The sequence below is a fragment of the Papaver somniferum genome, chromosome 5 (genome assembly GCF_003573695.1).
Source record: "Papaver somniferum cultivar HN1 chromosome 5, ASM357369v1, whole genome shotgun sequence".
Taxonomy (NCBI): domain Eukaryota; kingdom Viridiplantae; phylum Streptophyta; class Magnoliopsida; order Ranunculales; family Papaveraceae; genus Papaver; species Papaver somniferum.
In genome coordinates this window covers 141,053,946-141,070,887 of record NC_039362.1, presented here as the reverse complement: position 1 = coordinate 141,070,887, position 16,942 = coordinate 141,053,946, and the positions used below count along the sequence as shown (strand labels likewise).

Genomic DNA, 16,942 nt, shown 5'->3' with positions numbered 1-16,942 from the left:
TCTTTTGATATTTACAAGCCGAATTCAGCTTACATGCACCCCTAAAAAAGTTGCAATCTCTTTTTTTTTATATAGAAAAAAAGAGCACAAAAGCTCAAACGAGCATGTTACTCAAAGTTACATCATTGGACTCATCTGAGCTAAGTCTAGCATCAGAATGAATCTTCAAAATAGGGGTAGTGTTATTACAGTTATCCTTAGTGATAAAATGGTTTGTAGGAAACCGTAAATCATTCCAAAGAGACTATAGATTAGGACCTTTCCAGTTAAAGTTTTATAGTAATAGAGAGTGACTAGCAAGTCTAGCTAGGTTGACTACTGTACGATTTTGCTGAGGAGACAGCTTGATTAGTCTACCTAAAACAAAATCAATTGGTTCGATGTTTCTATCTGTGCCTTGGTTGCTTTGTCCTTGAAATCTTTCCTGAACTTGTAGTTGATAAAGATACTGGATCGTTTGTAGAATTCCTTCTTCCTCTGCCGCATAATCAATATTGTTTTGGTGCATTTCCTTCCCCCAGTTCAGTGCAAGTTGAGCTCCTATACTTGTTCTTCCTGTTCTGTTGATTCCAGTGGTTGTGTTCTTGAAGTTCCGTGCTCCCATGCATGGACCTGTAGAAGATATTGCTAAAAAAGCAAAGTTAGTATAGGATGGCAGATCACTATTAGCCATATTATTTCTGACTTCTAGAATATGAATGCTAATGGTGATGCTAAATTTCCCTCCTAAGTTTCTGTTCAGACTGATGCTGCTTTGATTCTGAACGCTGCTTCTCTCTGACAGTATAAGTTACACTACACCAAATTCAAGGATTAGTAACTGTATTTCGCAAGAGCTTAGACACTGTTGCGAAAATTTTGCAACAGTGTGGCTAAGTTACAAAATTCGCAACTGCTTACTCTGTTACGATTCGCAACAGAATGGAGTTGTACGCGTGTCACTCGTGAGTGTGGCTACCCACACTTTCAAGCTGACTCGATTTCAGCCCATTCAGTGCTTAGTCAGCTTCAAAACTGACTCGGGTTTAGATTTAAATCTCGGTCAAAAATCTCATTCCTCTCTCTCTCTCTCTCGGTATTAGGGTTCAACTCCTTTACACACAGAGATGATGATGATGATTATCGAAATCCTTCATCTTCTTTTATCCTAAATCAAGGTTGAATGATTTGCTGGTTTCAGAGATCTCAAATCCCAAATCAAGCGGACCAATTTATTAGGTAATTTTTTTTTATTCTGAGACTAACAAATCTCAGATATTCTTCATGTTCTAAAGTTAGGGTTATGTCAAGATTTGTAGATTTTAATGGGTTATTGTTGTTTTCTTTGTTTTTTTCGATTGATGAAGTTAGGGTTCTTCATTTCATCTTCGATTGATGGGTGTTCAGCTGCAGGAACTCCCAACTTCTCTTGATTCCACTTTAGAATTGCTTCTGCAACTTCATTAGAGACAACTTGTAAGGTATATAAACATTCTTACTTCCCCTGATTTCAATTTCACAAATTAGGTTTTCCTTATTTGTAATTGTTTTTGCTTATTTATGTGGTTTTAATATGTGGATTTGGGTATTTTGATTAGTTTGAATTGTGTAGGTTGTTAGCAGTCATTCAATTTTTGTATAGGTTCTCAATTTTTTTACACATTTTCAGTTACGAGTTTTGTTGAATCGAAGAAAGTTGTGCTTGAAAGAGATTTTCTTGCCATTTTATTTGTATGTTGTTGTTGCTGTGGTGGTGCTTGTTGTTAGGTTGGTTGTAGGTGTATGGTTATGGTCTAACCTTTTTGCTTTGTGATTCAAGGCTTACAACTGAAGGCTCCATCTATTTACTCTGTGAGAAATGCTTGAAAGAGACCGATTTCTGAGACTCAAGGAACTAAGGTTTGTTATTTCTTACTTTTAGGTTTGATCTGTAATCATTGCGGTTGATAGTTTAAAACCAAGAATTGTAGACAATTTACTTAATGCATTTGGTAGAGCACTGATCTTGTTATTTCTGTAATGTTCTGCACGTTGCTCTGTCTTCGTTCTAGTTTTCCATTCATGCATGTTTATTTTTGTCATCTTTGGTTTCAGGGACGGGGTTAGTGAGTCCCAGTTTAACCATTTTCTGAACATTGAGCTAGATAAAACCATAAAGGTGATCTTTTGATTGTTGACACTGCCTGAGTAGTTGTTTGGTGGACCAAAATATTAGCATTAAGTTCTCTCTGTTGCTGTAGGCTTGGGAGTTTCTCGATAAGGATGCCGGCTACAAGCCTCCTGAGTTGAAATTGAAGCCAAAGTTTATAGTGATTACTGCACAGGAAAATCGTCACACCAAGTTTTTTTCAGAATATATCTCCTAATAATGTTCCACCTGGTTAAGATAATATATGATGACTCTTTTCTTGACCATGGGCTCTTACGCCCTTCTATATGATGCATGATTAGCTTATTTTAATTACTATACTACTAATACTACTAACTCATCTTTATTACGCTAGTGATTGTTGAGGGAATACTGTTGATGTTGTATCTAGGTGAACTACTGAGTTCGAAGAAACTGAGATTATGTTGCCTTCTAATTGCAACATAATACTTTCAACAGTCTCCAGTACGAGCTTCTTGAACTCTTCTTCTGCCACAATTTTCTCATCATCTGTACCGACCATATTGAGCACCTCATTCACTATGTGATAGCATACATAAATTTTACATAAGACTGTCAGGAACAAACGCAACTAGTAATTGGTATCAAGATTTGTTGAACCTTAGATGCAGTTTTCCAATACTGAGACGAGGTTTGTTATTTACCTTATTGACGGCTCCATAGGGAGGCAAACTAGCTGATGGGGCCAGTGAATCTGGAGCTATACACAGATACTCCTTGGACAGTTCCCCAATGCGATTTCCTGTTAAGTCTTTTAGTGCCACATTCAATGTCTGCAAGAAGTCTCAAAACACTAACATTAGCTTACAAAATTAATTCAAAGTTTTTAATGAGAACAAAGTTGAAACAGGAGTGGAAACCTTTTCTAGTTCAAATTTATTGGATAATAGTCTCTTGATGCACTTCCATCAGATGTATGTTCACTGTGAGCGACATTAAATGGTTGCTCCTACAGATATGTCATGCCCACAACTATGATTTCTACTTATATGTACATGCTTAGAATTGTAGTTCATCACCGTTCTTTTCTGGATATTAATATCCTGATGCGTTCTTTTCTTGAAATATCAGGGAACAACGAGGCCTACTCATTATCATGTTCTGCGGGACGAAATTAGGTTTTTAGCCGATAACTTGCAGGAGCTAGTGCACTCACTATATTATGTATAAGTCAACTGCTTTTTAATTTTTTTCCTTGCTTGTGGAAAATTGTAATAACACACTTAAATTCTTTACTTGATGCAGATACCAAAGCACTACGACGATTTCTGTTGGTAAGGCTACTGAAATGCCTTGCTCAAATTTTGATGAATATGGTCGGATTATGCATCTCTCTTTACTGTCAAAATTATGTTATAAGTCTATAATTAGTATGCGAGTCATTGTAGGTGATGAGTTGAAACAGACACATTATTATGACCGAATTGAATGTTACATACTAGAATGGTAAAATTCTAATGTGTATTTAAAAGGGACTAACATCTGACTGTTGAGATGGGATTCTTGGGTATGTCTTATGATAATTTCCCCCCCTTGATTTTGTAATTATTATCAATTTTAATGGCTCTATGGTTTAGATTTTGAGTGATTTTGATTCTGTATATGATTCTAACTGTCGGCTCTCTATGTAATTCGTGTTTGCAGGGTATGATTGGCTATAAAAGGGGTTGTAAACAATCAGCAGAAAACATCGCTGGTCCAAGACAATCCTGCACTATAAAAGTTCAGAGAGGAGCTTTTAGATCCTCTCCAACCTTCCATTCACCACCGACTCGAGAATCACCACCATCACTACTTCATTCACATCATCTACACCTCTCGGACTTAGGAGAATTGCCTCTCACCTGTTTGTGAAAACATTCAATAGCTCATCTCTAAAACTCACCACCAGTTTCCCTCACAAGTGAATTCATCTCGTCACCACCATACATTCCACCTCCACAGACCACCAGCACCTCCATCAATCTATCACCAGTTCCTTCACCCATTAAACTGCTTTAATTGTAGTTATGGTTTTCCCTAAGCAAATTGTTTGGTGTCTAGCTACGTATTTCTTGTAATTTTTTTATCATGAGGCTTATAGTATGCATATGAAGGTTGGGTAACTTAAGTCTGGTAAAAAACAAGGCTACATTGAAGGTAAACTTTGTGAAAACCTATGTGTGAGGAGCTCTTCCTAGAATATGGTACTGCTAAGCAACTATATTTGGTTCCCTCCATGATTACAATATTTGAGGAGGTCTTCCTAGAAGCGGCGCTCCGAGCACTTTGCTTGCAAACACTAGGTCAGGTACTAAATTGCGTGTCAAAGTTACTTGGTTTATCTGTGTATCTGAGTTTGTTTTTTATTTTTTATTCCATCCCTCAAGCTTGCAGTAAGCTTTTCTTTAATCTCAATGGATAGTATATTCAATTTGCATCAATCCACCTTGCATTGGTTATGAGTTGGTGTGGTGCTTGTTGCGAGTGGAAGCCTATAGAATTAATCTGCAAGTGGATATCACAACGCAATCTGATCAATGTTGTTATTATTGTTGTTGCAGGTACACTCCGAGGCCTATCCAATTGAATACATACCAGAGGAATAAAGGGAATGCCATAGTGAGAGATTGGCATGTACAAATTCTAGGTCCTGACTCATAATTGGTGACCTTGGCTAAAAGTGGGGATTGAATTTTAAATTGTTATAACATGTATTTGAAATGTAGGAAATGTTTCTATACTTGCATTTCTTTTGATACTTCACACTTAATGTCTCTAGTAACTTTATGTTTGTACGTTCTTAGCGTAACATAGACCATGGCTTTATGTTTGTACGTTCTTAGCGTAACATAGACCATGGCTTACTTATGCTGATTGATGATGCTTGTAGGTTTGAACTTAATGGTACTTATACTAATATAGAATTATAGTTACAGGGAACTTTGGTTTTGACCGGTCAAAACCACGCTATTTTTTTGATGTTGCAAAAAATTCGCAACTGGAGGGACCTGTTGCGACTCCAGTTTCATAACTATTTCAAACTGTTGCGACCAGCTAATTTCGCAACTGTTTCTAACTGTTGCGACAATTTTACGTTGCAACAGTTTCAAACAGTTGCAACCGAAAATTCGCAACGACTTACACGCCGCTGCGAAAATTTGCAACATCGACTTTCGTAACAGCAGGAAACTGTTGCAACCCCTCTTTGCAACTAAAATGCACCGTTACTAATTACTAAAAATGGTATAGTGTTATTTAAGATATGACCTGGGTTATGGTTGACTCTAGAGAAGTTGCAAAGGTGTTGGGTAATCTTCAGGGCAGTCACTACAGCTGAAGGGTTTATGTTTTTGAAGACAAAATCACAACGCGCTTTCCAGATGAACCAGCAAATGGTAGCAAATGTAGCATTCCAACTGGCTATCGAATTGTCTATAGTAAACCAACTATTGAACCAATCATGGAAAGATCTATAAGCTGTGAACAATTGATGATTTTCCCCAAATAGTTTCCTCCAAACTTCAGAAGCTGCTGGGTAAGCTAGGAGAACATGAGTAATGTATTCATAGGAGATTTTGCATATAGAACAAATGGGATCAATGTAAGTCAAGATGCTGACAGACTTGGCATTGGTAAGGAGGATGCCATGAGCACATTCCCAGGTTAATAGTTTGATAGTTGGTGTGGTGTCAAGTCTCCATAGCTGCTTCCAGGGAGTTATTATGGGATCATTAGCATACTTGTCATATAGGGATTTGATTGTGAATTTCCTTGTATTGGTCAAGCTCCAGCTTATATTATCCTCAGATGTTGGGTTATGTTATGTTTTGGTAATAAGGTCTTGGATGTCTTGGGCGAACCAAAGATCTCGGATTGAAGTGTCCTACTCTCCATGAATATTGAAAAGTTGGTTAACTGTTTTGAGATTAGAAGGGAATTGAGGGGGCTTTTGGATGATATTTGGGTAGTCTTCAATCCATCCGTCTTCCCAGATATGAATTCTTCTTCCATCCCCAATCTTCCATATGTAGTATTGTTGAATGTAAGCTATGCCTTCTAAAATTCCTTTCCATATCCAAGAATCAGTTGTTTTTGGCTTGATGTCCATTCTAATAACTTCTTGGTTTGGATAGTGAACTGCTTTCATAGAACTGCTCCAGATAGAATTTAGTTCCTCAATTAATCTCCAAGCAATTTTTGAGATCATAGCTAGATTTAACTATTCCAAATTTTTGAAGCCCAAACCCCCAAACTCCTTAGGTTTGTTTACAGCATCCCAGGCAATGTAGAAGAGACCTTTGGATTTGTCTTGCTCTTTGTTCCAGAAAAAATCCCTTTGTATGGCATTTATTTCTTTGCAGATACCTTTTGGAATCTTGAAGCAATTTATTTGATAGATGTTGGAGGTTGATGTGACAATTTGGATGAGAGTGACCTTTCCAGTTGTAGCTAAATTAGTTTTCCACCCAGCAAATCTGTGTTGTAGTTTCTCCACACATGGTTTGAAAGCTTGAATCTTGCTCCTATTGGTGAAGAGAGGTGATCCTAGATATTTATCAGTGCTGCTGATCCTCTGAACTTGCATGGCTTCACTTATTCTGTCAGCAATGTCTGGTGCATTGTTTTTACTGAAAAAATTCCAGATTTAGCAAAATTGATCAACTGTCCAGAAGATTTTCCAAATTCTTGAAATATCTTGATGAGATTGTTGCATTCTGTCATGTTGGCTTTGCAGAATATCATACAATCATTAGAAAAGAGGAGGTGGTTGATAGTAGGTGCTTCAAGACAGATTTTGGTTCCATGAATGAGTCCTTGAGCTTCAGCAGATATCAGATATCTTGATAAGGCTTCCATGTAAAATAGGAATAAGTAAGGTGAAAGAGGGTCTCCTTGTCTTAGACCTCTAGTTGGTTTGAAGAATTTTCCAGGTGAGACATTCACTAGTACAACCAAATTTGTGGTAGTGATGCATTGGTGTATCAGGTTGCACCATTGAGTACTGAAACCCATCTGAGTCATAACTTCAATTAGGAACACCCAATTAGCCATATCAATCTTAATGCCCATGATACCATTGGCTCTTTTTTCCCCTTTCCTGGTGTTCACGTGGTGGATAATTTCATGGGCGATTGCTATGTTATCAGAGATTTGTCTACCATGGATGAAGGCAAATATGAGTTGGGTAAAAGGGGTTTGAGTCTTTGAGCTATCAGTTTAAATATTATTTTGTAAGTGGTGTTGAATAAGGAGATATGCCTGAAATGGGATGGAGTGTTTGGGTTGTCAATTTTTGGGATGAGGAAGATGAAGGTGGAGTTCACATCTTTAAGAATGAATCCAGAAGTGAAGAAGTTTTGAACCATGATGATAATGTCTTCTCCAACTACATCCCGGTTAGCTTGGAAGAAGTTTGGTGGAAATTAATTGGGTCTTGGGGCCTTGTCTCCTGCCATACTAAATAGAGTGTTTTTTATTTCTATAACATCATGAACTTTCAGCAGATTAATATTTTCTGTGTTGGTTATGGTGGTGGGGATAATATCTATGAGGGATTGATTGATGGTTATATGTTCAGCAGTGGCCATATTTTCAAAATGATTGGTGAAGCAATGTGCAACTTCATTGTTATTGTGTAGCCATGTGCCATCATCTTGTTGAATGGAGACAATTTTGTTTCTTCTATATCTCTTCTTAGCAGAAATGTGAAAGTTGCTGGTATTTTTGTCTCCCAATTTGATGAGCTGATCTCTACTTTTAGTCTTGTAGAACTTTTCTTGAATGTCTTGCCAATGTTCCACTTCTGTTCAGCTTCTCTGATAGCCTGACCTCTGCTAGTGTTAAATTGATTTTTAGTAACCCAATCCAAGTGTTGTAGACTGTCTTCTAGATTGGTCTTGATATTCCCATAAATTTCCTTATTCCAGTTCTTCAATTTGATTTTAACATCTCTTAATTTCCTAGCTATCTTTATAGCCAGTGATCCTTTGTATTGAGTCTTCCAACATTCATCTATGATTTCCTTACAATCTTTGTGATCAAGCCAGGGACCAAAAAATTTGAATGGGATGTGACCTTATTTCCAAGTTGGGTTGGTATTGATAAGAATCGGGTTATGATCAGAACCAATGGCTGGAAGATTTGAGATAGTGGAATTTGGTTGGGTTTCAAGCCAACTATTAGTAGCTAGCCCTCTGTATAACCTTTGTTCAGTTAGCTGGAGACCTACTCTTCTGTTGGTCCAAGTGAAAGGACATTCAGTGTAGCCTAAATCAGTAAGATTGGCTGCTTCCAATTTCTCCAAAAAGATGTTAGCTTCATGATAATCAAGAGAATGTTGGATGAATTTTTCATGATCATGTAAAACAAAGTTCACATCTCCCATTATCAACCAAGGGAGAGTGTTATGAGAGTTTGTGTTATTTTCCAAGAATGCACTTTATCAAGAGTAGTATAGGGACTGCCACAGTAATCTGTGAATATCCAAGGTTCTCCTTTACTAGGGTAGAAAGTGGCACTTATATGATGATTAGATAAATCCTGGATTATGACATTTAAATTGGTTTTCCAAGCTAGGACAAGACCCCCAGCTGTTTTAGATTTACCTCTAGGTTCAGCATACCAAAAATTTGTGACTCCTATGTTGCTAAGGATGTTTTCAAATTCTTGGTTTGTTGTTCTCAGCTAAAAAGAAAATATTAGGATTATGTTGATTTAGCATATTATCTAAGTGTTTACTAGTGGCTGGCTGGCCTAATCCTTGACAATTCCAAGATAAAATAGAGTAAAATTGCCAGAAATATGAAACAACAGGATATGTGAATATAGTAAATTTGTATCCTAAAAACAAATTGCTAAGAGGCTAGTGGTTACTATGGGATATAGTGGTCATAGCAATAATAATTTTGAAAAAGATGTAATGAAAACTTGGCCAGAAGTATAAGGTAAAGGAAAGAGTTACCTGAGGAGTTAGAAAAGGGTTAGCTCCCTCAAGGTTGCCAGTAGTCAAAGTGTTCTGGTAGTCCTTTTCCATTTGCATACAGTAATTGTTGCTTTTCTTGGCAGGTTGAGTTTGGTCCCAATGATGTATAATTTGATCAGTGGAAACATCAGAAATGAATAACTTCCTTTTATGGTCAACCAACTGAGGGTGTAAGTCAGTATTAACATCCTTGAGTTTGAATTCCTACTTTCTTCTTTCCCAGAGAAGTTTTTTCTGTTTGTTAAATTCCTCATTGATTTGGTTTTGTATTTCAGATAGGGAAAGATGGTTTTCAAAGATATTTTGGCTGACAATATTTGGGTTTGGGTGTTGAAGGTGAGGTTTGAGTTTTGGGAAAATATTCTCAGGGGTAAGATTATTTTCCCCATCAGCTGCAAAGGTAGAATATTTTTTCCTAGTTGCAGCCTTGATGTTGATTCCTTTCTTCTTCAACAGCTTGTCTTTGTTCTTGTTATGTTCAATGATTCTTTTATGTTTCTTTTGGCAGGCAATAGCTTCAGTATTGTTGGTAGGAATTTCTCCACTGATAGGTTGGTGTAAACCAACTTTAAAGATGATATAATCCTCAGGTTCATCCAGTTCTTCAGAGCTATTCTTGAGTGGAATCTGTTTTTGGTCTAGCCTCATTTTGATGGAGAACTCTTCAGCATCATCCTTGTCAGAGTAGTGTCTTATTTTGATAGGATTTTGAGGGATATTGGTGTTAGAATTTTTTGGGGTGTTGGAAGATGAGGGGTATGAGTTACTGAGATTGGCAGGATGGGTTTTTTGAAAGGTGTTTTGAGGTTGAGTTTCTTTTTCCTCACAGAGAGGACCTGGATGATCAAGAATTCTGCATACTTTGCAGAAGGCAATACCATTCAGAGCATAAGCCATCTCAAGCCAGTGAGATGTTGTAGGAGTCCCATAGGCATCAATTCCATACTTTAAAGCTCTTGTAACATCCATGGTTAAAAGTACTTCTAGATTTTTTTCATCTTCTTCTCTACCATAAGCTTTCCTATATTCTTGATAGATTCCTGCTGGTTTCATGGGTTTCTAATATCTGGGATGATATGCTTTGTAATCCTTTTTACCAGAGACCAAATTCTAACCTTGTAATAATTTGCTTCATCAATAAAATCTGGTCCAGATGGTGGTATTTCAGTTAGCACTATGAGTTTATCAAAGATTCCTCTGGTACCTCCTTTCCTGAAAACTTTGTCATCTTCTATGCTGCCTAGTCTGATAGAGTAGTAGTATCTTCTCTTCTTCCAAAGGCTGACTTCAGCATTTATTCTGAGATCCCAGATAGAATTGATGAACCTTGAGACAGTTTTAGTTTCATGAGATATTTTGCTGTAGTATCTGCCAACAAAGGCCCATTTCCAGTCTTCTTTCTTTTTGGGTAGAGTATTTTCAGCATTGATAAAAACTTTTGGAAATAGGTCTTCAGGGATGTTCAAGGATGAATTCATTTGTTCAACCAGATTTTCAACTTGATCTATAGGTTTTGTTCCTGAAGAAGAAGCCATGACAGAAGTTTTAGCTCTTATGATGGTGGTGATGGTGGTATTGAGAGCGATGTTGTGTTTATTGCTAAGTCTAGTAACTTTAATTTGAATTTGGATGTATAGTTAAGTTGTGAATATGTGTTTCATTTTATTGTTTAGCTGCAGGTGATGTTGATGCAGCTTAATAATCCAAGGTTCAACTGAGTAGAAGTACAAGTGCCGTGTGCTGGCTTGGTGACACCAGAACCCATGTTGTTGAGTCTTGCTGACCAAGATGGGGCTATTGACTACTAGAAAACTATGGGAGAGCGACCTGTCAATAAAAGATATTCCATCAAAGTACGAGAAAAGATAATGGATGGGGTTAGCTATAATATGCATTCTATTTAAGGTAGTGTATTTTGATGTGGGGTCTAATTCAATTCTAAAAATAGCCCTATTTATGTGAATTCTAAAGTGCATAAGAAAAAAGTTTATATAATTAGACTTAATTGGATACGATCTAGAGGTTATTTTAGCTAATTTAGATAATTTGTAGTAAAGGGCAGTGAATATAGCCAAACTGTGCCTGGAGTGAGCCCTTAGCCCAAAATCCTTGAGGGTTAGCTTTTGCAAAGCTAAGACTTGCTTATATCTCCACTCAGCTGTGTTACAAGAGCGAATCAGATTGTTGGAAAGCTGAGTCACACTCGTGTGAATTCCATGTGGGAGGGAGGAGTCAGTTACTAGCGTCGAATGATTTGAATTGCCAAGTGTAATGCTGTTCGTTCTCTTCCTTCCATCTGTCAAAGAACATAACTTAGGATTAGTTAGTCTAGAGAAATAGCAGTTACCTTGTATAGGCTGTGTGTAATGATGCCTATGTTGCGGGTAAATTGAAACAACAATGTTAATTTTTTGAGTATTGGAGACGGAAGGGTTTGCTCTTTGGGAACCGTCGCCTCTTAATGACGAGAAGACCCAGCACCAATCGATGAGATCCTTTATAAGAGCCCCAATTAGGAGTGGTAGGTATTTCAGTTTCTTATTCTTTTCTTCTTCTTTTTATTTGTTCTTGTTGAGAGAATTTCCTTTATTCCAGTCTCCATGTTTGATGCTAATGTAAGTACTGATCGAAAGGGTAAGCAGAAGATCGTTGAGGTTGAACCTAGGATCCACTGGTATCCTCGGGAGCATTGTGTTACTCGGTTGCCTTGTGGAATTGCTTTTCCACGGGGATGTGAATCGCCTGGTAACGAGAGTGATTTTACTTGGTATCTGAATGATCTTCAGCATAACTATGAGGTGAAAATTGAGGAGTATCTGCAGGAAAAGAGGCCACCAGGGATTGTGCATGAATTGATGATGGATTCTCCAGTGGAGCATCTTCGTCAACATTTCAATCAGCCAAAGCCTGCACCTATAAATTAGGATATTAGAAACCCTTTTGCTGAATTGGGAGCCCAATTTGATGTTGGAAGCAGTGATGAGCATGCAACTGGTGTAGGTGTGCAAAGGTCAACTAGAGAAATTAATAGTGTTGAGAATTGCTATGTTACTGGTATCCCAAAGTCTGTCGAGCATCCCCAGATGGGTTCTAGAGACCATTGGGTTTTGTATGCTTTCCATCCCAAGTATGGTCCATTTGAAGTTCATGAGGGCGTTGCTATTGTGGCTGATCGATTCTTGGTGTCTGGTGTGAGCCGAATTGGATACCAATCCATCACTCTTGATGCAAAGGAGAGGTTGATGGTTCGTCAGATGGCTGGCCAATCTCGGCACCATGATGAGCCCATGCGTTTTCCAGTGATGGATTCCCTGTGTCCAGCCACTGGTAGAATCGATCGTGCGATTTTTGCAGGTTTTGAGAAACCCAAATCTAGTTCTACCACTTTTCCAACTGTTGAGCCAACTGCCGATCCCGAAGCAGAACCTGAAGTGAGTGAGTCTGCACCCTCGATGGGAATGTCTGAGGGTTCTCCCAATGAAGTTGATGATAGTGATATTGGTCCTGATGACGGATATCAGACTCCTGTACCTGTAAGGAGATCTGTGGTATCCAGAGTTCCGATGACTCGGAGCCGGACTCGGAGCAAAACTCGCATCTTCCATCAGTAAGAGAAAGTTGGATCCTTTAATTAAAATTTTGTTCTTAGACTTGAATTGGGTTTTGAATTTGGTTTTATGATGTTGTATGTTTATTTTGGAGATACTGCTCTTTCTAGATTTCAAATAATTCTGATTCATGGTTGTAGCTATGTTTAAACACTTTCGGTTGCTGGTTTTATATTTATCTTTGGATGGTTGTTTCTTAATTTCAACTTTTCTGGTATTATGAGTGAGTTGCTTCTGCTGGTTGTGAATGTGAATAATATGTATATGTTCTTGAGAATCCTGATGGTATTTATCCTTAGGGTGAATGGAATAGGTAGCCATCACATGATTAGAGGAAGCAGTAGGAATTAGACTAGAGGGGTTTTTTGGGTTTGAAACAGCAAAGTCTGTAGAGTAGGTATTGAGAATATAGAGGATCTCAGGGGTGTCTAATTGTTGGATGAAATTGAGGAATGTGGTTTTAGGTCAATACTGGAGTTGATTATAGATTTGGTATAGCCTTTTTGAGAAATCCTATGGTTGTAGGTGTTCTTAGAGGTGGTGGTGAGATTGTACAGGTTTTTAGAAGTGATGTTGTTGTGAATTTCAGTAGGGATTGTAGAGATTGTATTGCTGGTGATGTGTGTGATGTTTGTGATGCCTGTGATTCCTAAGATACCAGGATATCTTGTGATTGTTGGGATTCCTGTGATTTCGATGAGATTTTGATGATTCATGAAGTACCAGTAACATGGGAGATGCTAAAACTAGAGAAACGGGTAGCTAATTTGGGATTCCCACATAAATTCCGATCAGACTCGGGTGAAATATAGCCGTTGCAGTCTCAAAATAAATTTTTGCACCCCATTTCAGAAATCTTGGCTCTGCCCCAATATGACAAATAGATATTAGTTGTGATAGTTCATAATGATTGTTCACAAAAACAAATTCATACTCGTACATAGTGGTCCTAGGATATATATGATAAAAAATAAATATTTGCGCTTTGTTATTTCCTCATTAGTTCCTCATTAGGTGTATCAACAACATCTGAGGGGGACAATTCACCGAACATAATTTAAAGTTTCTAATTTTGTCGCACTTAACCACCTACTGTTACACTACACTAGCAAACTAGCTTGGGCTGTATTAGCCGAACTTACCTTATTACTTATCCATACAATTGTGAATCTTCCAACTACTTTCTGGTTTTGTTATAAGAAATTACCCGTGGGGTCTTATTTAATATTCTAGGATTTTCAGAATGACCTATTATAATAGGAGGAAGGATCCCTTCACATTTTTATTTCACACTATCTCACACGTTGGACGTTATTTTTGTGAATAAAAATCAAACAGTAATGGATTTGAACCTAATATTTTGAGGATATATTGCTTTTACCAAGTTCTAAATGCCTACCAAAAATGAGCACAATCCGAAATATAAAACCTCATAATTTACCGGTGTTAATTTCAACGGCTAGGAATCCATTGATTTTCAACGGCTAATTTTCAAAGTAGTAGATGGTGGTGTTATACATCTCAGAATACGCTCATTTTTGGTAGGAACGTAGAGCTTTGTAATAGTAACATCTCCCAAAAACATTAGCTTCAAATTCGTTACGTTTCGATTTTTATTCGCAAAAATGATATCCAACGTGTGAGATAGTGTGATAATAAAAGTGCGAGGAGATCCCTCCTCTTACAATATTCCCCCTTGCTTTCTAAAAATTAAATACTCATGTGTCACGGAGGCATTTACATTTGCAAAAGCACCTATATATACTTGGTCCGCACTCACTAGGTTTGCCAAGTGAAAGATTCAATTCAAGAGGTGGGCAAAAATAAGAGATAGGATTTCTTGAGATAAGAAAAATAAGTACCGATATGGAAGAAAACTCAACATTAGATGCAGAAGAAAACTCAACACCATATGTGGAACAAATATCAGTACCTGTGGAGATCACCACCGATACCACTACCGACATGCATCCGCAAGAGTTAGAGAGGCCTGCACATGATCCCTATAACGGCATGCCTTCACAAGAACTGGAGAGGCTTGCACATGATGCCCTTGACGCCAGTGCCGGCCCCGAGGCAAAGTCAACAAAGTTTGACTTTGGGGCAGCACCTGCCAGGGGCAGCAAAAGAAGGTCTTTCTCTAAAGAGGTTATGGTCAAGATTTTATATATTTCAGACTAAAGCATAATTAATTATGAAACATCTTAAGAGATGGAGACGCATAATATCAATGACGATTGTAATCATCGGGGATTAGTCCAGTTAGTCAGGAGCCTGACTCGCAAATAGGAGATCAGCGGTTCGAGTTTCCGCTCAAGTGTAATTTATACTAACTTTAACATGGATTTTAGAAGGGCCGAGTTATGGGAGTAAGTCGATGGCTACGCTGCCAAGTGCAGGACGGGCCTATGCCTTAGCATAAAATAAAATAAAAATGACGATTGTTATGGCAACTACTAATAACTTACTAAAAAACAAAAGAGTTTGGTAAAACAATTTTTTGCTGTACATGTTTAGTAAAACTAATCTACTAATGAGTAAAACAGATTACCACGCATGTACAATTACTGATTTTGCATCCAAAAATATTCCTTGAAAGATCTCATTTCACTTTAGAAGACCATTTCCTAATGGTGCTAACATTTCCGAGAGTCGACCAATGTTACAAGTAAACATATAGATTGAATTGGTGATGTAAAGTTTTGCTTCTTGATGCAATAGTCACTTCTTTTGAGTTATCATGAGGGTAGATCCTTCCCTTTGGTTGCCCATGTTTGTGGCTTTCCATTTCACCAATATACATAGAGGATTCATGGAAGATCATTACTACATATCAATTTCTTCAAACTTGTGGCTATGTCACAATTGATAATCATTTGAAAACTATCCAAGGCCTTAAGCCAATTGGGGCAATAACGAAGACAGATCAATGTAGTATTGATTACTTGAGACACGCATTCATGGGGCAACGCTTTTGGTTTTGCTTTGGGGCAGCAAAATTCCAGGGCCGGCCCTGCTTGACGCCGGCATGCTTTCACCAGAATTGGAGAGGCCTGCACAGGAGGCCCATATTGACATCCACGACGTGCCTCCTAAAGAGTTGGAGAGGCTTGCACAAATATTCACAATTCCAAGTTTTGTAAAAAGAAGAAACCCAGAAGCATATCAGCCGAAAATGGTATCGATCGGTCCATACCATTTCCATAAACCTCAACTAAAGCCCATGCAGTCCCACAAGAAGAGAGCTGTAACTCAGTTCCTTAGGAGATCACCGACCAGGGCCAAAGAACAATACTTAGACGAACTGATGCTAGTTTATGATGCATTGTGGAACAGTTACGAGCAGGTCCCTGAGTTGCGTAGTTGGACGCCAGATAACTTCATCAAACTGATGATGGTGGACGGAATTTTCCTTTTGGAATTCCTGTATGTCGTGAATAATAATCAGAAGAGGAATGATGATGTTGATTCCAACCCTACAGGTGTCGTCAATGGTAATCGAAATGGTAATGATTATGCTGATTCCGACCCTATATTCCGCAAGCATGGATATATCTTGAACTATAGCTATTTGATGGATGACTTGCTGTTGTTGGAGAACCAAGTTCCTTATCCAGTGCTTTCCACATTGCTTACTGTTTCCGAAAGCTTGACTGCAGAGGTAAATACATTTTTTTTTATTATAAAGGCTAAGTTTCATAAACCAAGTAATATAGTACAATAAGCTTATAATCAAAAATATCCGTTAGAATGCCAGATTTTCGAACTTTTTATAGTAATTATTTTTTCACTGCTCAATAATCTTTTTCTGAAAATACACTGGTCATTAAAAAAATGTCTTTTTTAAAAAACGAAGCAATGTGTTTTTATGTTACTTGTAAAAGATATATATTGTTTTCGGAAATGTTCTTTACCCATCCTGCAGTTTGTCCCACTCCTCACATGAAATGTGACCCACAAATTCACCCCCTCCTAATCCGTCCTTTTAATTATTTGATGTTATTGAATTTAGTTCTTCATTTTGCATGGCACTCTGATGTCCTTAATACACAACTAAGACGAGGGATTGGGATTATCTATCATGTTGGTTTTTTCGACTCATATAATGAATTTGGTATGTTTATTTCGTGCATCAATACATAGGAATCAACGAAAAAACTAGCCGAACTCATGCTTGCTCCGAAAGCAATAAAAGGCCATCACTTGTTGGACATGTACATA

The 16,942-nt window shown here is 37.8% G+C and overlaps 1 long non-coding RNA gene across 3 annotated transcripts; it reads left to right on the top strand.

Annotated features, from left to right (window-relative positions):
- Positions 1-1,079: 1,079 nt before the first annotated feature.
- Positions 1,080-5,062, top strand: LOC113282963. Of its 3 annotated transcripts, none has more exons than XR_003327264.1 (8): positions 1,080-1,218; positions 1,347-1,460; positions 1,799-1,878; positions 2,074-2,137; positions 2,220-3,267; positions 3,395-3,423; positions 3,794-4,439; positions 4,693-5,062. It is a non-coding gene; the product is annotated as an uncharacterized LOC113282963 (long non-coding RNA). The 3 variants fall into 3 exon arrangements; XR_003327263.1 differs by having other exon boundaries at positions 2,220-3,313; positions 3,794-4,434; XR_003327262.1 differs by having other exon boundaries at positions 2,220-3,313.
- Positions 5,063-16,942: the final 11,880 nt, after the last annotated feature.